Source organism: Miscanthus floridulus, chromosome 12, assembly GCF_019320115.1.
Source record: "Miscanthus floridulus cultivar M001 chromosome 12, ASM1932011v1, whole genome shotgun sequence".
Classification (NCBI taxonomy): domain Eukaryota; kingdom Viridiplantae; phylum Streptophyta; class Magnoliopsida; order Poales; family Poaceae; genus Miscanthus; species Miscanthus floridulus.
Genome location: NC_089591.1, coordinates 67,065,391 through 67,088,256, shown reverse-complemented (window position 1 = coordinate 67,088,256; position 22,866 = coordinate 67,065,391). Strand labels below are relative to the sequence as shown.

General features: G+C 42.3%; 1 long non-coding RNA gene across 1 annotated transcript; it reads right to left on the bottom strand.

The window, feature by feature from the left end:
* Positions 1 to 4,551: 4,551 nt before the first annotated feature.
* Positions 4,552 to 5,735, bottom strand: LOC136498561 (uncharacterized). The gene is made up of 2 exons (XR_010769656.1): positions 5,039 to 5,735; positions 4,552 to 4,950 (listed from the first exon to the last, which is right to left on the bottom strand). It is a non-coding gene; the product is annotated as an uncharacterized lncRNA (long non-coding RNA).
* Positions 5,736 to 22,866: the final 17,131 nt, after the last annotated feature.

Genomic DNA, 22,866 nt, shown 5'->3' with positions numbered 1-22,866 from the left:
CCTACATAACCACGGTGCCGCTTCCCTTGCCTCTGCCGTGCTAACAAGTAGAACCCTAGCGACGAGCCCCAAAATCCCAAGCCTCCTCACCTCCACCACCTCCCCGCCCGTTTCCCATAGCGAACGTGCTCACCGCCTCCGCCTCCGGCGGCATGCTCGTGCTCGCCACCGGTGGGCTCAGCCCCAAGGTGATGCTCGTGCCAGCGAGGAGTCGCCTCCCACCTGGCGTGCAGGTGGTGGCGGCGTTCCCGCCCACGGGCCACGGCTGTCCCGGCCGCCGCCGCCGATGGCCCGGTACGTACCATTCCTTCCAGTCTCCGCCTTCTCTACCTCCGTTTGCCCCTGCTTGCTCCCTTTATCCTGCGCTGAGATACTAGTTCTCTTTGTGAAATACTACATGAAGGCTCTCCAGGCGCCCGCAAGGCAAGGGTCTGAGGAGGGGCAGAGGGGGGCAGGGTCTGAGGAGGGCAAGGCAAGGCGGAGAAGGCAGGGGCCGAGGACAAGGCCGGGGCCAAGGCCGAGGTACGTATACAATTCGTTCAAGACTTGCCGTCTCTCCAGTTCCGCCTTATCTATCTCAATCTTTTGGTTTCGTTCTCGTCTTTTCCCGAGTTTGTTCCTCTTGCGTTTGGTTTCTTGCGTTCGCTTTAGGTTTCGCAGACCCTTCGAGTTCGTCCTCGGCCATGCATGGGACGGGTATCTTCTTGCCACTAGTTCTTCTGTCGTCGTTTTCGGCTCCGGCAGCCCAAGTAACCGCAGGCTCACGCGATCGCGCCATGAGCTTTGCGGCAGGGGCAGACGTAGATGAGGAGGTTGGGTTCAACGCCCTGCTCTTTGTATTTTCGGCGCCGGCAGCCCCGGTGGCCGCAGGCTCGCACGGTTGCGCCATGGGCGCTTTTGCGGCAGAATCGGAGCAGTCCCGATGAGCAGATTCAGTTCCGTGCGTGTCGCTTCGTGTGCTTTCGTGGTTTTTTTTTTGAAAAGTGTGCTTTCGCATTCGGGGTGGATAGGGAACATGATAGATCTTCCTGCTGTTTTCATGCTGTGTAAAACCCAGGTGATGGTTTTTCTTATGGGCGGCCTGTTTGCTGGTTGGTTTCTGGGTTATTTTGGGTTGGTTGGTGCTGGTTTGTTGTGAAAGAAAAACATTATTGACTGACTAGTTTGGGCTGACTGAAACCAACAAGCGAATAGGGTGGAGGACATCACGAGGTCTGTTGGACTGTTGGTGCATAGTTGGTTGGTTTCTCGAGAACGTGGGAGTCTGCTAGCTTAGGGCAGTTCCAATAAAAAAAATTAATAGTTTCTATAACATAGGATACCGCATCAAAAAAGTACTGTATTCTAATCCATGGTTTCTATGAGGAATAATTATTTTCTCTTTCTCTCTTCCAACTCTATCTTCTTCCTCCAATGGGAGTGCGGCACGAGTTCCCTAGAAACTGGTGGTTTCTTTCCAATAACGATTTCATGGTTTCTTGGTGCATTGGGTCAAAAAAAAAGACTTGATTTCTTTATGAGGAAACCATTTCTAGGATTTTTGCTCTCTTTCTTCATTAATTACGTTGCCATGTCAGCGTTTTGCCTACGTGGCAAGTTATTTAATGAGGATAGAAACCATCATCAATACACCATTGGGACTGTCCTTAGCAACTCCTTTTTCTTGGACCTTCCCTGCTCTTTACTGTTGTAGTACCTCCGTTTTCGTTTACTTGTCACCAAATTTTTACGGTAGCAATTTTGACTATACGTTTTTTTCTGTAAAAGATTTTTAGATACATTAAATTTTCATATATATGATTTTTTATTGAACATACTTCATTAGTGTTATATACATTGAAGTATGTAAGATTTTTTTAGAAGAAAAAATAGATGGTCAAATTTGCTACAGTAAAAAGTTGCTGACAAGTAAACACAAACGGAGGGAAGTAATAATAATCAGGGCGTTCGGTTGTACTACTTTCCGTTTGTTTCAGCTTGTTTTAGCTTATTCTTTCACAGAATACTATTGAATCGTCCGAAACCATCCAAAATCTACTGTTCAGCCTACCAGCCGAACGCCATGAATATTTGTATTCTTGTGTGGGATCGTGTTGTTTGTTCGATCCATGTTTCATTATGCACTCTTCTTTTCTTTCTGTTTGAGGATCGTATGTTCAAATACATAAAGTCTAAGGCAACAGAGGCCTTACAACTCCTGGCCAAGTTGGAGCAGGAGCTCTACAACATACTGCTCGCAATCGGAGGCAAGAAGCCCGACAAGGTGCTTCTCGTGCTGCTTCTGATCAGGCCCGGCCCTGGGGCAGGGTGAGCGGGGCGGACGCTTGAAGCCCTCCACGGCTCCACGCTAAAGGGCCCCACAAGGTAAGGTATGTATATTATACTTTATATGTATGGCTTTATTCTCTCAAAAAAAAAGTATGGATTTTGGTTCAGATTTGTGGATGAACTTAACGTAGATAGGTTACGTGTAGAGGTACATAGGCATGAGAGAGGAAGACACGCTAGGTAACATGGGATGATATGATTATGCCAAAGTTGTTTGGCGGAATGGGCTTCCGAGATATTGAGTTATTCAATGTTGCTTTGCTTGCGAAGCCTGACAGATTCTTCAGGAACCGGCATCTTTGAGCGTCCGGATTTTAAAAGTGGATTATTTTCCACAAGATGATTTTTTGGAGATTAATCTTGGCTCCGCCTCTTCTAAAATCTAGTGATCAATTCTAGATGGTAGGGAAGTGCTTCAGCTCGGCCTGACGGGAAGAATCGACACAGGTTCGGCTATGTCAGTTTGGAATATGGACCGGCTACCGGCTATTCACCCCCCTCTAAACATTTAGGACCTTTTAAGCGGGGCAACAAGGGGCCGAGAACGTGTCGATCTGACGACGCCACATGACTGTTGGGTGCTGGTCGACACCCCCATCCCCCAACTTGGCGACATGTTTCCTGCAGCTACGCTGCAGCACACAACACACTGATGAAACCACCGGGGAGCTGCAGCAGGTTGCAACATGCGCAAAACACCCGATCTATTTTTAAAACATCCAAATGCAACATTTGAAACATACGCCTAAAGGTAGATGAAACACTTGAAACATTCGCCTAAAACACTCGCAAAAACACGTGAAAGACACTACTTGAAAACCATTGCAAAACATACGCAACATCTAGATAAAACACTTACAACATGTGTGAAACATATGCAGCATCCAGATAAATACGCTTGCAACATGCATCTGAAAAAAATAGATGAAACATTGGAAATAGACGTTTGCAACATACGCATACACCCATTGCAACATATGCAAAATCCCGATCTACTTTTGCAACATTCATATGAAACACTTGCAACATATCTCTGAAACATCTGAAATACTTGAAACATACACTTGCAACATTCGAGGAAGGAAAGGAGCGTGAGGTGCAGCCAAAGAAGCCAGCTCCGTGTCTTGCCACTCCGGATATCGTGATGTCACGAGCTGTGGTCGAGCTTCGTGGCGGCGCCGGCGTCGATAGTGGCCATGACCTCCAGCTAGGGAACGACGACGTCGATAGCTCCTCAACCCGGCGAGGGACGGGGCACGGCGCGCAGGGCATGGGGACCGGGCGTGGTGCGACGAGGCAGAGCAGAGCGGGCGCAGTGACAGATGTGGCGTGGCTCGACGTGGAATTGGGGCGCCGCCACGAGGCGGCTTAGGGCGAGTGTACGGCGCGGTGAGCCGCGACGAACGAAGCAAGGAGTTGGGATTTGTCGGTTTGTCACAGCGTAGATGGAGTAGATAGAGAAGAGAGCGTGGATGGGCCTGTTAAGCCCAGTCGCTATGCTGGCTCGGGAATGGGAACAGGCCGTCCGGACGCCCGCACAAGAGTATTAGCGAAGTTACAAGCACGACTTCACAAAGAAAAAACGGCCACTTTATTAGAACGGTATCTTTACCGTGCTCGAGTGTTTCTTGAGGGACGCGTACTCGATTTCCTCGAGGGCGCGTTTAGATCTAATTTTTTTTGGATTTTGGCTAGTGTAGCACTTTCGTTTGTATTTGGCAATTACTGTCTAATTATGAACTAATTAGGTTCGAAAGTTTCGTCTCGTGATTTCTCACCCAATTGTGCAATTAATTTTTTTCATCTACATTTAGTACTCTATGCATGTGCCGCAAGATTTGATATGACGAGTACTGCGCAGTGCGTAGATACAACCGCCGCTAGCCGCTACAATGGACGTATGTATGCATGCAGATTCAGTTTCTTTAGTAGAGATAGATTACATCTTGGATTATATTTTACTATTTATATTTTGGTGCAAATTCTATGTTTAATTGGTATAAATTAATTATTCATAAATAATAATTATCAAAATTACTCCAACAGTTATATAATATTTTTGGCTTTTTTTTTAAATTTCTACATTTGGTTTCTCTTTGAACTTTCCATTTTGGCTTCCATAGAAATAATCATACTATTTTTTTTTTGTTTTTTTTAAATATTTTTATATTATTTAGATATTTTTTCATTCGATTTGGATTCAATGATCATAACAATTGAGTGTTGCATGGATCAAAAATACCTGATTTTTGTTTGCGTTCTCAATCGGGTGTTTTAGGGCCATCGGACGCTCAGGTGTCAGGTACCCTGAAACATCCGAGTGGGGAGTAGACAGAAGGAATAGCATTTTGAAATGCTGCTTTTGTACATATACACAGACGTGAGACGTGGCTGACCGACTGACCGTTTGACATGAGGCATCATGCCGCCCGCCTCACCTCATCGCCGGAGCGACGCACGAACATACAACGGGCCATCCATTTTGAGAGTGAGCATGGCCCGGTAACCCACGGTGGCGTTGGCATCCCACATCTCAAACCTGAACAGGTAGAGAAGCACGGCCGCGAAGATCTTCATCTGCCTGTACGCGAATTCCTTTCCCAAGCAGACGCGAGGGCCAGCCTGTGTACCACACAAGCAAGAGTTCATCAAGTAAAACTGCAGATGGTCCTAAACGAGTGGACATGACAGGTTGAACGTGATATTTCACCTGGAAAGCCGTGAACTTGAAGGCGCTCTCGGGGACGAAGACCCTTAGTCGTCGAGCCACCTCTCCGGCCTGAACTCCTCGGCGTCCGCGCCCCACAGGAACTTCATCCTGCCCATTGGGTACGGCTAGTAGTACACCATGTCCCCTTCGTTGACAGCATAGCCGTCCGGCAACGTGTCGTCCGAAAAGCAATACTTGACATCCTGCAACACCAGCATCCCCCCAACGAAGTCATCCACCCAATCAATCCGCCGCCGACCGACGTGTGGTGCAAAACCAACTAGTGTTCCAGGAAGTTGGTGAAGTTGGTCTTGTGGATGTATTCCACGTTGGCGGGCTCGACGGTGTAGATGTAGCTGCAGGTCGGGGTGAGCATGCGGAAGGTACGGTACCTGCGGTGGAGCTCAGTTTGGTACTCCAGTTGGCGGCCGAATTTGAACAGCAGGTGCAGAATGGTGCCTGCCACCGGCGGGTAGCTCCGGTTCTTGCCGCTGCCGGCGCGCCGCCGGAGCGTGAGGTATAGCACTAGGAGGAGAGCAATGATCAGGGTGAGCACCGTGAGTTGGCTTGACGCCGAGTCCATGGTCAGCGGTGAGCGCTTGCGTCTCGGTGCGAGGCGGCCGGAGCCGTGCGCGTTTGGTTGTGGGCTTGTGGCCCGTCGGGTAGTACTTGTGGACTTGTGGTACGTAGGAGAGTGTGGCGCGCCCGATTAAAAAGGCCAGGGATTATGTTGCAAGCTCGATTAAATAATGTTGCACGCTCGATTAAAAATGCCAGATGGATGATTATGTTGCACGCTCGATTACATAATATTGCACGATCGATTAAATAACGTTGCATGTTCGATTAAATAATTTTGTACGCTCGATTAAAAAAGCCAGATGGATGATTATGTTGCACGATCGATTACATAATATTGCACGCTCGATTCAATAACATTTCACGCTCGATTCAATAATGTTGCACACTCGATTAAAAAAACAAGATGGATGATTAAAAAAAATCAGCTGGCGGTGTCTGAAAATAAAATTCAGATCAGAGTCATCGCTACATAAACAAATATAAACCAAGGCTCTGATTCGTCTATGAAACTAGGCAAGCAAGGAGGGGATAAAGGACCACGGAACCCCACCCCAACTAACCAAAATCAAGTGAAAGAAGAGTAGGGTAAATTAGTGAAAATTTTTATAGATTACTAGGATATCAAATCTATTTTTATTCAGACTAGAATATTTTTCTTGTAAAGGTGAAAAGTATTTTGTTTAAGCTATACAAACAGGAATGTTAAATAAAAACCATTTTCTCCAAAGATTTGTTTTTTAGAACTCCGCAGACTTGCTGCGGAAATCTTTCTTGCCGACCAGTTGGACCCGAGCGTCGCGCTGATCTCGCGCCCGCGCCTGCTTATTATTTCTTTCGGCCCACGGTGCCCATGCGGAGACAACGGTCCACCTTGATAGCCGAGAGGTACTCAACCGCTCAATGCCACATGTTCGTGTACCTAGATTAGTTTTTTTTCCTATTTTCTGTTCGGTGCTTTTTGTTTCCGGTTTCTATTATTTATTTATTTTTTATTGTCTATTTTCCTTTTCCTTTTATTTCTTTCCTTTCATTCATTTATTTTCCTTTTCTTTTTTCTTTTCATGGTCTTTTGTCATTTTTTTATTTTCTTTATTATTTTACTATTTTTATTTTACTCTATTAATTTGTATCTTTATTTCCTTTCTATTTTCATGTTTTCCATGTTTTTTCTTTCTTTTGTTCTATTTACCTTTATTTTCTACTTTATTTTCTGTTTATATAGATTCTTTTCATTTTGTTTTCATATTCTATTTTTTATTTTATTCTGATTACTTTAATTTTAGTTTTTTATGTTCGTACATGCCATGGTCGAGTAGTATGTATGCGGACTTTTATGTTTTGCCTTGCTTATTTAAGTTTTCATTTTTTTCTGTATATTTAGCATTTGTTATTCATGTTTTATTTTTTATTTTTTGTTATTTGAGTAATTAATTACTTCATTAATTTTATTTTTACTTTTTTTATATTTTCACAATTCATGATATTTTGTGATGTTCACGTATTATACATGTAATGTCTTATGCTATATTTTTTATGTTCGTGTAGTGTTATTGTGATGTTCTACGATGTATTTATGATGTTCCGTAAGCATACATTGACGTTCTAGGATATATTTTTGTGATGTTCGGTTTTTTCTCTATTTTATTTGACTCTAATTAATTACTCCACTAATTTTATTATTTTATTTTACATTTTTATGATATTTGTGTTGTTCATGTAGTATACATATGATGTTCTATGGTATATTTTTGATGTTCGTGTAGTGTTAATGTGATGTTCGGTAGTATTTTGTATTCTTTTTATTTGACTATAATTAATTGTTTCACTAATTTTATTTTTTATAATTTTTTTTACATTTCATGATACATGTGATGTTCACGTAATATACATATAATGTTCTATGCTATTTTTTTTTTGCAATGTTCGTGTAGTGTCAATGTGATGTTCGATGATTATCTTTAAATACAAGTTTATCATGAGATAAATGTTTGTTAAAATTTTTTATCGAAATATATCTATGTGAGATCTTGTTTTGAAGAGTTTATTACAAAAAACACGATGGTGCAATCAGATTTTAATTAGGATGCTTAGTTTAGAAGCTATGACTTTTTTTCCTTAAAAAAGCAATTTTGTATTTGTGTGCATGCATGTTGCGTTGAAGTGAAACATAGCGGCGTGTGCTCTACATCGGACGCGAGCCTGATCGGCGCGTAGGCCCATGTAAGAAACGACCCAATGTTTAGCTATGGAAATAATTACGTAATAATTTTGGAGGGCGTTGGTGGGCGGATACACGTCACCAGGTAGGTTCCCCCGACTTGCTTGGGAGATGGAATTGGTCAACATGGGCCAACTTTGCTGATTAAGAGCATGTTTGGTTCTTTAGTCCTCGAACTAAAATTTAGTCTGGACCCTATTTTAGTTCTAGGGACTAAAGTTCATTAATGTAGTTGTATAAAGATAATATTACCCCTGTTGAGATGAAGATATTACAGCTACTGGTTATGGGTGGGATGTGGAGTAACAAGGGGCAGGATTGTCTCCAGAAGACTTTAGTCTAGTTTAGTCACCCCCTCATAGACTAGAGGACTAAACCCTTTAGTCTAAATTTTAGTCCATGTATTTGGTTTTTTAAGGACTAAAAGTGAGCATTTTAGTCCACATTTTAGTTTAGTCCATAAAAACCAAACATGCCCTAAAAGTCCAATGCAGAGGCAAACCTATGAGGCCTCCACACTCTCCTTCACTAATTGAAACAGTCCAGATGGCCGAATACTCCAATTAAAGCCCACTGCTCCCTCTGTATAGAAAAAAAAATATAATTTTAGTTTTGAACCTGCACACGTATCATGTGCAAGTTCAAAGCTAGAATTCTGTTTTTTTACGAAGGGAGTACCTAGTTAGAGGTAATTACGCCACCTGACGGAAAGAGCGCCGCCCCGGTTCTTCCTTCGTGCCGTTGGCGCGTCACGCTCAGTCCTCACCGCCACACGATAGTGAAGGAACAAAAGAGCTCCTGACGCACCTGACAGGCTACTAGGCGAGCCGGAGTTCTTCCGCCCAAGACACGATCAATCAGCGTTCACACTTCACGCCACCACCTGAGCCCGTGGGAACGCCCCGCTCGTCGTCCTCGGCGTTCGGACTGTCGGCAGACCCAGGGGCGGATTCAACGGTGGGGCGGGGGGCTCGAGCCCCATACTCATACTGGAGCAGTAAAACCCCTGTGAAGCTCATATAAATTTTTAGCTAAAGTTCTATAGTGTGGTGGGCTAAGAGTTAAGATCTAGCAGCAGTATTGTTCAGCCCCTAAAATATTTGCGGATCCGCCGCTGGACGGGTCGGTGGGGGCCAAGAACGTGTCGATCTGACGCCACATGACTGTTGGGGTGCTGGTCCGCAGTCCGCACCCCCATCCCCCGACTCGGCGGCATGGTGCCTGCAGCTGCTCTGCGCACACAGCGCACTGATAAAAATTACCGGGGAGCCACGGTGGAGCAATGCGCGATCGCATTCAAGGGCGTGCGGTGCGGCCACCCGGTGGCGACTTTAATTTCAGGGCATTGAAACCGGGGATACACTGTAGCAGTGAATTCAGCGACCGTGCCACTGGCGCAAGCGGAGTCGGCAGTGTGCGCGGTTACACAGGCACGCCGTCCGCCGGCCGCCGGCGGACCCCTCTCGATGACGGCTAGCCCTTGCATGTCCGCCTCCAGATACCATACCACGGCACGAAGCGTATTTAAGGCCATGTTTAGATTGTAAAAAATTTCAAACCGATGAATAGTAGCATTTTTGTCTTATTTGATAAATATTGTCCAATCGTGGACCAACTAAGCTCAAAAGATTCATCTCGTGATTTTCAACTAAACTGTGCAATTAGTTATTTTTTTACCTATATTTAATACTCTATGCAAACGGCTAAAAATTGATGGGATGAAAAAAGAGTGAAAAAACTTGTAATTTAGAGGTGATCTAAACAAGGCCTAAGTGATGTGATGCCACCTTCTGACGTTTGTGTTATGGGCATGCATGCCACTTGTTGAAAGCGTCTTGTTTCTGAATGTCTAGTCCAGAGCGAGACCGTTTTGTTTCTAAATTGCTTGTTTGTGCCTTTCGGTACGGTTGAAGCAAATTATGCTTAATTCAAGTACAGTTACGTTGCATCTAGCAAGTTCAAATCTAAGGTCACTATTCAAGGTTCGAGCCGAGTAGACGAGTAGACGACCGAAGCACACTCAGCAGCGTCTAACAGCAAGTATAATAAGGAGCTACAAGTGGGCAGTACGTTGACGTGGAAGAGAGATGAGAGGAGAGAGAAAAAAAGCGGGGTGTGAGCTTACAGACAGCTTATGCACAAGAACAAGAAGTTTTGTGAGACAGATAAGTGGGCTGCACTACGTCAGATTTGCACATCACTACTAGATTTGTGAGAACCGACAGTGATGTACCTTCACTACCGGTTATGAGCTTGAAAAAGAAAAAATAATTAGGGCCGGGTTAAAACCGGTAGTGAAGAACCACATCACTGTCGATTTATGGCTTGAACCGACAGTGTCAGCCCATTCGCTTGCTCGTATGCGATCGTGGATTATAAGCTGAAATAGTATTTTTCTCTCACACCAAACCAGCCAGTAGTAAACAATCCACGATCATTTACGGCCTGCCGAACAGGCTGTGTTTTAGCGGCCACTCATCACTGCAGGTTTAAGCCAAGAGCCGACAGTAATTGAGTTCTATCACAGTCGGTTCTAGCTAAGAGCCGACGGTAATAAGCCTACAACACAAAAGGCTGCAGCTGTCCTCTCTTTTATCCCGAGAACAGAGACGCGCATTTGGACCCTTCCCTCCATTGTTGCGGCTGCTCTTCACCATGAAGCTAATGCTTGGATTTTGAAGAATGACTTGATCTTTTTGCTTTATGGTTAGTAACAAATATTTAATCCTTTGATTTTATTGCTTAATTAGCTTCATTTTGATGGTTACATTGCTTGATTCTTATTCTATTTCTTTCTCCATTCTAGAGAGCATTTTTCTAATTGGATATTTATGCAAGACTCAAATTATGGTGAATCCATCATCTAAACGGTTGGTATCTATGAACACATTTAAATTCCTAGCTAATTATTCCATGGTGGTCAAGATCATCATTGTTAGTATGTGATGCTATAATTAGTTCTTAGAAGTAGAATAGAATAGATGTTCTTTATTATTGCGCAATAATTGTTTTTTACTATGATTTTTAATTTATAGGGCCGGGGCTACCAATTTCAATTTTTCAATAATTAGTGTACAATAATATTTTTCAAAAATAGTACTTTCGAGCTACAATTGTTGTCCATGAAGCTTGATTTCTTATTAATTCTTTGTAATTACTGTCTCAGTATTTTTTTGTGCAGAGATGGATCGAGAGTGGATGCATCTGTCTTGAGCGGACAAGCGGTACATGCATGGCGTCAGCCAGTTTATCACAGATGCCAAAGCCCATGCTGGGAATAGGAACCCTATCTTCTGCTCAAGCAAAGATTGCAAGAATCATAGGAACTTTCGTCAAATTGAGTCTATACGATCGTACTTGATTACCCGAGGGTTCATACCAAACTATACGATATGGACTATGCATGGTGAGGTTGGTGTGAATGTTCCGTAGGAAAACGTTGATGATATGGACATGCCTGACGTAGCCATCCACGATGTTGACAAGGAACCCGATGTCAATACAGAACCTATGACCATAGTTAATAATGTGTTTAGGAACACGTTAGCTGACGACACCGAGGATAACGATGGTATTTCTCAGCTGCTACGTAATGTAGAGACCGGATGTCTTAGTGAAAGACAACTAAGAAAGCTAGAGAAAATGAGACAAGATGACAAAACTCCATTGTATAAGAATTGTCCAATGAGCAAACTGAAAGCCGACATCATGCTGTTAGAGTTCAAATCGATAAACGGATTGAGCGATAAAGGCTTCGATCAGTTGTTAAGTATAATAAGGAAAATGCTCCCAGAAAAAAATGAGTTGTCAGAAAAGACATACTTGGCCAAGCAAATGATCTGCCCCATCGGCCTCGAGGTTGAAAAAATCCATGCGTGTTCCAATGATTGCATATTGTACCGTGAAGAAAAATACAAATACTTAGACAAATACCCCAAGTGTGAAGCTCTACGGTATAAGAAAGGGTCGTCAGATAAGGGTACCAAGACCAGAGAAGATCCTGTAAAGATCGTTTGGTATTTCCCTATAGCTCCCCGGGTGCATAGGCTATTTGCATGTGTAAAGTCAGCCAAGCTGTTGCGTTGGTATGGCAAAGAGCATAAGAAAGATACAATGATGAGGCACCCCACCGATGGGTATGACTAGAGGACTATCAATACTATGTTCTATAAGAACATCGGTGGAGAAGTAAGGCACCTTTGGTTTGCTTTAAGCACAGATAGGATGAATCCTTTTGACTAGGTTAGAAGCAATTATAGCACCTGGCCAGTGACGCTCTGTATATACAACCTTCCACCTTAGGTCTATATGAAGCGGTCGTACATCCAGATGCCACTACTGATCCAAGGGTCAAGACAACCTGGGAATGACATCGATGTGTTTCTGGAACCAGTGATCGATGAACTAGCGGAGATGTTTGAAACGGGTGTGCCGAATGTTTGGGACGAGTGCAAAAAGGAACATGTCCCGATCAAGGGAGTACTTATTGCTACAATCACCGACCTACCAGGTCGAGGTTCATTGTCCGGAGAGAAGACAAAAGGCTATACTAGATGTGTCGAGTGCTTGAACGACACCGATGCGGTAAATCTACCAAATAACTCAAAGATAGTTTATATGGGATACCATAGGTTCCTACCTAAGGATCACCCTTACCGTAGGAACAGAAAAGATTTTAATGGTATTATTGAGAAATTCTTAGCTCCAAAATATCGAGACGGGCCTACGATACTTCGAGAACTCAACAAACTGGAGGTTGTCCTTGGGAAGGGGGATAATGCAGTAGCAGCGCCTGATGGGAGCGTTTAGAAGAAAAAAATCGGTTGTCTGGAAACTACCTTACTGACCATTTCTGAGGGTACACTACTATCTTGATTCCATGCACATCACTAAAAATGTGTGCGCTAACACTCTTAACACCTTGATGAACACCGGGGGGACATCAAAGGATTCACTAGCCACACGCCTAGACATGCAACACTTGGGAATTAGGAAGGATCTGCATCTCGTGGAGCTAGAGAATGGCCAGTTCAAACTTCCGGTTGTGTCATGGACATTGAAGAAGAAAGAAAAGCATGCGCTTATTTCTTTCTTTAATGAACTCAAAGTCCCGACGGGCTACTGTGCGAACCCGAAGAGACTAGTGAATATGAGAGAACTCAAGTTCAACTATGGCCCTATGAAGACCCATGATTGTCATGTCATTATGACTCAGTTGCTTCCAGTTGCCCTACGTGGTATCCTCCTACGAAGGTCCGCGCCCCAATCATAAAGCTTTGTTCGTTCTTCAACGCGATCTCAAAAAAGATCATTGATGTGTCCATGCTAGAGCAGCTGCCGCGAGACATAGCCAAAACTCTCGTTAGGCTTGAGATGCATTTCTCGCCGACTTACTTTGATATCTCATTGCATCTGCCCATTCATCTTGTTGACCAAATTAGAGCCCTTAGCCCAATGTACCTGCATCAGATGTTCCCTTTCGAAAGATTGATGAAAGTTTTCAAGAGGTATGTTAGGAACAGATTCAGGCCAGAAGGGGCATGGTTGAAGGATGGTCAACGGAAAAGGCCATTAAGTTTTGCACATATTATTTGGACATCAAAAGGGTTGGAGTTATAGAATCTCATTACGAGGGAAGACTACGTGGCAAAGGAATGATTGGGGAGAAATCTGTTACTATAGACGACCCTGTTTTTTTCAGACAGGCATAGTTCGCTGTTCTCCAGCAAGCCGAGGATTTGATGCCATACATTGATGAGCATAGGTAGTCGCTACAAACTCTATATCTGAGCAGATCATAGGCTTGGCTGGATAAAAAAACATAAGGTAGAATTTGTCAACTAGTTGCGACGTCGCTTGCTTGGAATAAAGTTGGATAATCAACTGGATGCCTTAGCCAAGGGATCTTCGAGTACATATCTTAAGTACAAAGGGTATGAGATCAATGAATTCACATTTTACACACAAAAGCAAGATGGAAAGAGCACATACCAAAATTATGGTGTTCGTTTTGATGCTCACGACAAAAATGGGAATGTGCATGCGACATACTATGGTTTCATAGAGAAGATATGGGAGCTAGCCTACGGTCCGTTGAAGGCAGCTCTTTTTCGCTGTCAGTGGTCCAGCTTAAGGAAATCAACACTGACAGCGAAGGGTTCACTCCGTTGATCTCACTAAGACCGCACACAGAGATAACCCCTTCATCCTTGCAAGAGATATTATGCAAGTCTTCTATGCAAGGGACAACAAGACAAAAGGATGACTAAAAGTAGTCCTAGAAGGGAAAAGGAAGATTATCAGTGTCGATGGAGTGACGGACGAAGAAGACTACAGGGGCTATCAGGAAATGCCTCCATTCGGGGTGAACGTACCCCTACCTATCCTTCAAGAGGGTGATGAACCTGCTTATGTACGGCTTGATCACAATGAGGCCCTCATTGTTGATGCACGTAAAGATAGTTAGATTATTGTTAACTATGTAATCATTATGCACATAACCGTGAAGGATGTTTGATCCTGATGAAACTCTCATCTCCTCTCTCCTCCTCGTTAATACTCTGCCAACTTAGCAAATATGCCAACGTATCACAGCAATTAATGAGAATGAAAGTTATTTAAAACTTCCATTGAGACTGACCTTATTACTATTTAAACACTCGATTAGACACCATATGTAACATTTCTAAACTTTACTCTCTGAATTTAAACACCAGCTAAATATAAATATAAATATATATGTCTAGACTTTCGATAGAAGGACATAGGGGCGACCATTCTCTTCTGAGCTACTACTAGTAGTGAGGGATCCATAGCTCCTCGGTGCCACTGATCCCCAACCAGTTTGTAGTCCCTGCTCACAATACTCAAAGGAGCCCAGCCCACAGTCGACATTGAGCAAAGGTGTAGTAGCTCCATTCCTCCTCCAACCTTCATTGACCATTGATGTATGTGCTCCTAGAGATGTGAATGGGAATGCCTGTGGCTTGTGTGTTGACTGTTGAGTGATCTATTTACTTGATGCATGTACTGTTCTAGTCTCCAAATCAGGCTGAGATGAAGAGGAACACTAAGAAGGCCACAGAGAAAGAAGGTGCATAGAGAAAATTCATTTAATAAATTATAAAATAGAACAAAAAAATTTGGGCCGCCTGGGACTCGAACATGGGTCTCGGGGGCTAAGTTAAGAGGTCTTAACCGTTGCACTAGTAGGAGGAGTTCGAAAGAAATCTAAAAGTTATCCTACTTAACACCTAACTGCTACACCACATCACTGCCGGTTTGGAGAATGGCCTGGCAGTGATGTACCCCATCACTGTCAGTTTACAATCAAAACTGGCAGTGATGAGCTATTTTCAAAGTAAATTAATAATTTATTAAATAGAACAAAAAAATTTTGCCGCTTGGGACTCGAACATGGGTCTCGGGGGCTAAGTTGAGGGGTCTTAACCATTGCACCAGTAGGAGGAGTTCAAAACAAAATGAAAAGTTATCCTACTTAACACTTAACTGCTACACTACATCACTGCCAGTTTGGGGAATGAACCGGCAGTGATGTACCCTATTAGTGTCAGTTTACAAGCAAAATCGGCAGCGATGTACCCCATTAACTGTCGGTTTTTAAACTAAAACCGATAGTGATGTGTAGATGCTCCTCACATGCCAACAGTGCTCCCACTGACCACAACAGTTGGAACACTGCTCCCACCTACCCCGATAACTTTAGTTCAGAAATAAAAATATACCACGACTGCTAGTCCCTATAAAATGGCCCTCGGCCAGGAGGCTAGCCTCTTCATGCATGTTGGTTTTAGGCAGGCCTTATCAGCCATGATACAATATTTTCCTCTCATAACAAACCACATATATCGTTATGCGTCGTAGTCCACCAAAATGGTGCACACAAGAGATACTAGAAGAATGCTACTGAAGATAGAGCAACGTCGAAGATTGGAGATGCCACAAGGTTCACAGAGCCCTCCGCTGCGGTGCACATCTAGAAAAAGGCCATGTACAGATAAGGCGAATTCATCGATGCCACCTTGTCATCACCAACCGGTATAGCTCGTAGACCACCTCGGTGCTACTGTTTGCCCCTAGTTGGTGCTAGAAGAATGCTACTGAGGTGGTTGCATTATAATGTGTTGATACACATTGATTGTAACATTGACCTGTACGCAAATAGGTCTTTGTTATCATATATGGAATTTTAGTGTAAGGTCTTTGTTATCGTATATGTAATTTATTTCTAATATTTTTATTATTTTTTGATGTATTTCATTACTATCTAAATAAATATATCATTGTTGTTAAAACTTTCCCATTGTAGTATCTAAATAAATATATCCTTTACATATATGCACCTTCACTGTCGGTTCTACTTACAAACCGACAGTGATATTAACTTTCACTATCGGTTCTACTTCAAAACCGGCAGTGATGTCCATGCCCCCTTTATAAAATAAACCATCGGCCACATACATCGATCCCACCCATCCAAGAACTCTCACAGTCTCATTTCTCACGTTTCACTCTGACTTCTCAAGAAATCCACTCTCTTTACGTGATTTGGTCATGGCTCCTATATTTTTCAATGGTATTGATATGTTGTCTTCTCTAATATTCTATCTATATTCATTTGATCTATATTTATATTTATGTTTCTTTGCATTCTACATTTATATATATTCTTATTCCTTGCATTCGATCTATATTTAATTATGTTGCCACATTTTACTTGGAAGAATTTTTGTGCATATATTTTATGTTCATATTTTTTTTGCATTTTATCGATCAGGTGGTATGAACAACGGACCTCTCCCACCACAAGAATCAGGTTTCCACCTTGGCGATGAGCCATTCGCTCCTAATGTGGCCATTCCATGGTTCCCTATTCTAGCTATTGTATGAAATATTTTCCAACATCTTTTGTTTTTTGATGCTAACAAATAAGTGTAATTAGTTTAATATCATTGTTGCATACATATATGTCATATACTATATCATCAATAGATTGGCTGCGAACAACACTTAGCTGGTTCTTTATCTCGGACATCATTGAGAACACGACATCTAATGCAAGTGGTCAGCTATGAATGTGTGAACTTAGTTTTTCCACCCCATTGATTGGTGCAAATCATCGGAGCCATATCCACAAGATGGGAAGACAGAGTTCGGACGTGATAAGCACCTAATTCAGTGTTGTGCGCATCTATTTAGAGGCTCTTCAACGTGTTTGCTATGATGTGCCTAATTTCTCGCACTTCAAGGCACTTGCTTTGAATGTTGGTGATATCCCCATCCCGCAAGCAAATAAATGGTTTGCGAGCTACAACCGTGTGAATGTGGTAAAATGATCACTTATACTTGAGTCATGGTTATTTATTGTTTATTATTGTAATAACATTCTCTATTTTTTTTCTTTTTCTCCGCATGCAGATTGCGCTCCAGGACCTTACCTATGTTGCATGTGGCTTGTGGGCCATTCTAGACCAAGCTACGGAGAAACTCGGGTACGATTGGAACTTCTGCAATGGTAACCTCGGCTAGCTCACTGTAGAAGGACGCTAGTACTGCATAAGGATTACTAATAGGGGCAGTGGTCGTTTAGTAGGTTACATCTATGGCCGACCATTCTTTCGGTATTGTGAGGCACGAGAGAGTACACTCATACGGGTATTGGACTTCATTGATACAAGCGGATACATAATCTGTGACATCAATTACCATATATGGCTATAGAGGCATGTTAGTGTGCGTGGCCCGATCGAACCCAACAGTGATTCCGATAGTAATTAATGTTTATTAGGTTGTTTTCAAGGTTGTAGTTTAATTGGGTTCTAATTTTAATTTGTACGGCTTTGTGTGTTTAATTATTGTCATGCATATAATTCATGTAACATTTGTTGGGCAACTAGAAATATATATTCCGATGTCGTATTCGTCTCAAACTTTTTGTTAGGCTTCCACGTGCCATGTGTGAAGGAAACATCTAGTTTGGGATTTTCCGGAGATGGTTTGCTACTTTCTAAGGTTTAATTAAATTTCTGTGTGATGACTCTGTTTAATTATAGGTTGAACTGAATCTACCTATGAAAAGATCTGTAATGATGCTAACTTTTACACAGGCTCTAATGTGCCCTAGGGATAAGAATTTTGTGGAGGTAGATGACAAAATCTATTGGGTCCAAGATGAAATTCACCCTCTTTTGTCTCATTCGGCATAGAGAAAAATATAACAAATAAAAAAACTAATAAAAACCTCAGATCCTATGTGGGGTCTTAATTTGGGTGTATATGCTTGCCAAAAAAAATTCAAGCCATTTTGACACAGGCGGAGTATACATGCTTTACAGAGGTACATGTGTCATTTCATCGAACCATGACTATACACATAGGTTTTCAAGATTTCTATGGTTCATAGGCATTCTGGTGTCGTATTGGTCTCAAAATTTTTCTTAGGCCTGCTCGTGCCACGTGTGAAGGAAACGCCAAGTTTGAGATTTTTCGGAGATGGTTTGCTACTTTCTAAGGTTTAATTGAATTTGCACGCGACGAGAGCATTTAATTATAGGTTGAACTGAGTTTACCCACAAAAAGATCCAGAATGGTGCCAAACTTTTACACAGGCTCTAATGTGCCCTAGGGATAAGAATTTTGTGGAGGTGGATGATAAAATCTATTGGGTCCAAGATGAAATTCACCCTCTTTTGTCTCATTCGGCATAGAGAAAAATATAATAAATAAAAAAACTTATCAGAAAACCTCAGATCCTGTGTGGGGTCTTAATTTAGGTGTACATGCTTGTCAAAAAATTTCATATCATTTCGACATAGGCAGAGTATACATGCTTCACAGAGGTACAAGTGCTCTTTCATCGAGCAATGACTATACACATTGGTTATCAAGGTTTATTTGGTTCATATGCATTCCGGTGTCGTATTGGTCTCAAACTTTTTCTTAGGCTTGCACGTGCCACATGTGAGGAAAACACCAAGTTTGGGATTTTTCGGAGATGGTTTGCTATTTTATGAGGTTTATTTGAATTTCTACGCGATGAGACCATTTAATTATAGGTTGAACTGAGTCTACCCACGAAAAGATCCAGAATGGTGCCAAACGTTTACATAGGCTCTAATGTGTGTTAGGGATAAGAATTTTGTGGAGGTGGATGACAAAATCTATTGGGACCAAGATGAAATTCACCCTCTTTAGTCTCATTCAGCACACAAAAAAATATAATAAATAAAAAATAGATCAAAAAAATCTAAGATCCTGTGTGGGGTCTTAATTTGGGTCTACAAGCTTGTCAAAAAAATTTCAAGCCATTTCGACATAGGAATACATATGCTTCTATTTATTCAGTATATAAAAGAAATTTTTTAATATATATAAACATCACTGTCGGTTTCAAAAAACTAACATTGATGAGAATAAACCGACAATGATACTGGTTATCAGTGTCGGCTTATTTTAAAAACCGGTAGTGATATTTAAAAAATTAAAAAAAATTGTGCCAGCCCTCGGGTTCAAGCTCGGGTCTCGAGCTGCAGAGTTCAGAGACTTAACCACTGCGCTAGTATAGGATGTGTGCTTAGGGTTATTTATATTTTTGTTTTGACCTTGATGCCGCTTAATAAATTATAAAATAGAACAAAAACATTTGGGCTGCCTAGGACTCAAACACGGGTCTCGAGGGCTAAGTTGAGAGGTGTTAACCGCTGCGCCAGTAGGAGGAGTTTGAAACAAAATGAAAAGTTATCCTACTTAACACCTAACTTAACACCTAACTGCTACACCACATCACTGCCGGTTTGTGAAATGACCCGGCATTGATGTACCCCATCACTGTCGGTTTACAATCAAAACCGATAATGATGAGCTATTTCTCTAAGTAAATTAATAATTTATAAAAAAACAAAAAAACTTGGGCTGCCTGGGACTCAAACACAGGTCTCGGGGGCTTGGTTGAAGGGTCTTAACCGTTGAGACAGTCGGAGGAGTTTGAAACAAAATGAAAAGTTATAATACTTAAGACCTAACTGCTAAACCACATCACTACAGGTTTGGAGAATGACCCGGTAGTGATGTACACCCATCACTGTCGGTTTGGGGAGTTACCCGACAGTGATGTACCCAATCATTATCGGTTTCAACTTACAACCGGTAGTGATGAGATACTAGTATAAAAGAGGCGCGGGTTGAAATTATCCAAATTCATTTCAACCCCGCGCCAATCCCTCCCCCCACACCGCCGGAGCACCACCCCACGTCGTCCACCGCCCCACATTGAAGCACCGCCCCATGCCATCCACCATCCCAAGCCAGAGCACTACGCTGTCCGTGCCCTCATTCATCGTCCACGACACCGGTCGTGCCCCTCCTCCTTCCTAGTGAGTGCGTTCAGGAGCACTCCCACGCCCGAGGCCTTCAGGAGCGCATGGACAACTACTTTCCCTCCCCCACGGTGAGTGTGTGGCTCACTACTCACTGTGTGTTTGATGAAATGCCCCACGGTGTTAGTGCCTCATAGTAGCGCTTCTCCCTCCTGGTTCCTACCTTCCACCACCTATGGTTAGTAACTTTGCTGATTTTTTTTGTATCACCCACATCACACGTAAATCATGGTCATCTCAACTCCATCTTCCATGAGTATTAGTGGTCTCCTTAGACCACGTAGGCTTGGATACCAGGTAAAGGAAAAAAGCAGGGACCTCAGTGGCTTCGTGGATTACGAGATAGAGCATGGGATGAGTAAAGGGACCAAGTCACAAGATGGCATAACATGGAGTGGTTGGGACAAGAAGAAAGTGACAAATATACACTGTGTTAGGAAAAATTAGTTCTAATACATCCACTCCTATGTGTATTATAGTTTTTTAAGATAGTTGATAGTGTATGCCCACATTGATGATGCTGTTAGGGTATGTTTGTTTGTTTAGGCAAGAATCCTAGGCATCCGATTTTTAATTGTCTAGAACGAAAAATAAAGAACTACCTAGTGACTTCAGAGAGCATTTGCTGGTTTTTATGAGCTTTATAGCATCCTTACTAAGATAGTCTTTTCTAGCAAATTTTAGATGATTACTGATGATGATGTATTGTGTGATCTTGATACAAACACTATAGCTACGTATTTGATGTTCAAGTACAAATTTGTGTGCTCTCGCCTCTCTGTCAACCAAGAGACGAAATGATACATTTCAATGGCACAGACCTGCACCAGCATCCCAAAAATGCATCTAGTTGATTTTTTAATTTCCTAGAAGATGTGGTTTTCTATTATTTGTTCATCAACCCTTTTACAGCAAAAGCCCCATTGACATACCTACAAATATTGTTCATTAGAGCAGTGGTATCCATAGCCTCATGTTTCATGTAGATTTTGATATAATAGTGTGTGGATTACCAATGCATCAATGAGAGGTTTTTTAGATACTAATGGCAATGTAAAACATGACATAGATAGGTGACACCTGAATGAGTGGATGTTATTAAGATATGACTATATAAGTCAATTTTAGCTTCCTCCAAAATTCATAAACCAATCGGTATAATATGACTATTGGGAGCAATGAAGAATTTGGTTATTCATCTTGCACATGAGCAATACTGACAATGTATTGCCGAACAATAATCCTACTCTTAAGCTTTCCTAGTTCAGTGAGTTACTATTACCACTTACCACATGCCTAATTTACTTAAATATATAGGCAACCATGGCATGGTATGTAGTGCATGTTGGTCACATGCCTATGATTTATCGAACCTAGGAAGATTGCTATGCTCAAGTCAATCACTACCCTGGTAATTTGCACAAAAAGTACAATACAGAAGCTAAAGCTTTGAGGGCCTACTATAGTCATCTGGCCTACCTTACAAACCATGGGCAACCGGCCTACTATGGTCCAATGAATGCAAACCATGGCCATCCACTAGCACTGGAGATTGAAGAGAAGCCACCCGCCAGAGATGTGAAGATTAGAAGAATTGCTCCTTGGTCTTGGAAAGATGTCATGCTTTTTATTTATGGCTATGGTCATTGCTTTTCTTATTTGGAAGTTGATGTAGGCTTAGTTTCATAGAACAGTAGGTGGACTTTGTTGTATGTGGTCAACTAAACAATGAATTTGTTCTAGGTGAACATATGCTATTATTTGACTTTGTTGTATGTGGACTTATTATTAGACTTTGCATTAAACATATTATATATATATATATATATGAACATATGCTATTAGTAGTTGTCCGTATCCAAAACTAACCACGATCGTGTCACAGCCATGACTCATCGTTACCTATTACCCCGTCGCCAAAGAATAGATCGGCAACAAGAAGCGACTGATATCGTTAGGATGGGAGAGCCACATGATCCGACAAACGGTGACGGTGTCAATCAGGATGGTGAGAACAAGTAGCCATGGACCCTGTCTGGCCTGCTTGATCTGTGTCAAAATGACCAAGATGACCAGGTAACTTTGGTATCATGTGACTATGTGGCCACACACGCTAATCAATTGAGAGGGTCATAGCTTACTTGGTGTCTCTAGTAGGAGCCTCCGTCGGTCAAGGAGCCAGAGGGTTCGGGTAGCAGGAAGACCAGATCCAAGTGAGGCGTGTCAAAGATTCCTATTGATAGGAATGCACACTAGCACATTACTGAGTATGATGAATTCAGGGATCCACTCTCATCGACTATAGCTTTGACCAAATACAAGACTATTCTCGGGTTACTTGGTAGGGACTTCATCCTAATTAGGTATAGGAAGTGGATTGGAAAAGATGATGACCCGTGGAGGGTTCCCAAAAGTGAGAAGGATTACATATGGGATGTCAAGATCCTAGAGTATTTCACTTTCCCAATGGAGTATGACAGGGAGTTAGTCAAGAAAAAAGCAAAAGAAATCATGGGGACATGTTTCAAGAATTTTAAGGGGACATTGTACAAGAATTTTGTCCTCCAAAATAAAGAGCTAGATTTCGATGGTGGACAATTTAGCAAGTAGAAGGACTTCTGACAGGATTTCAA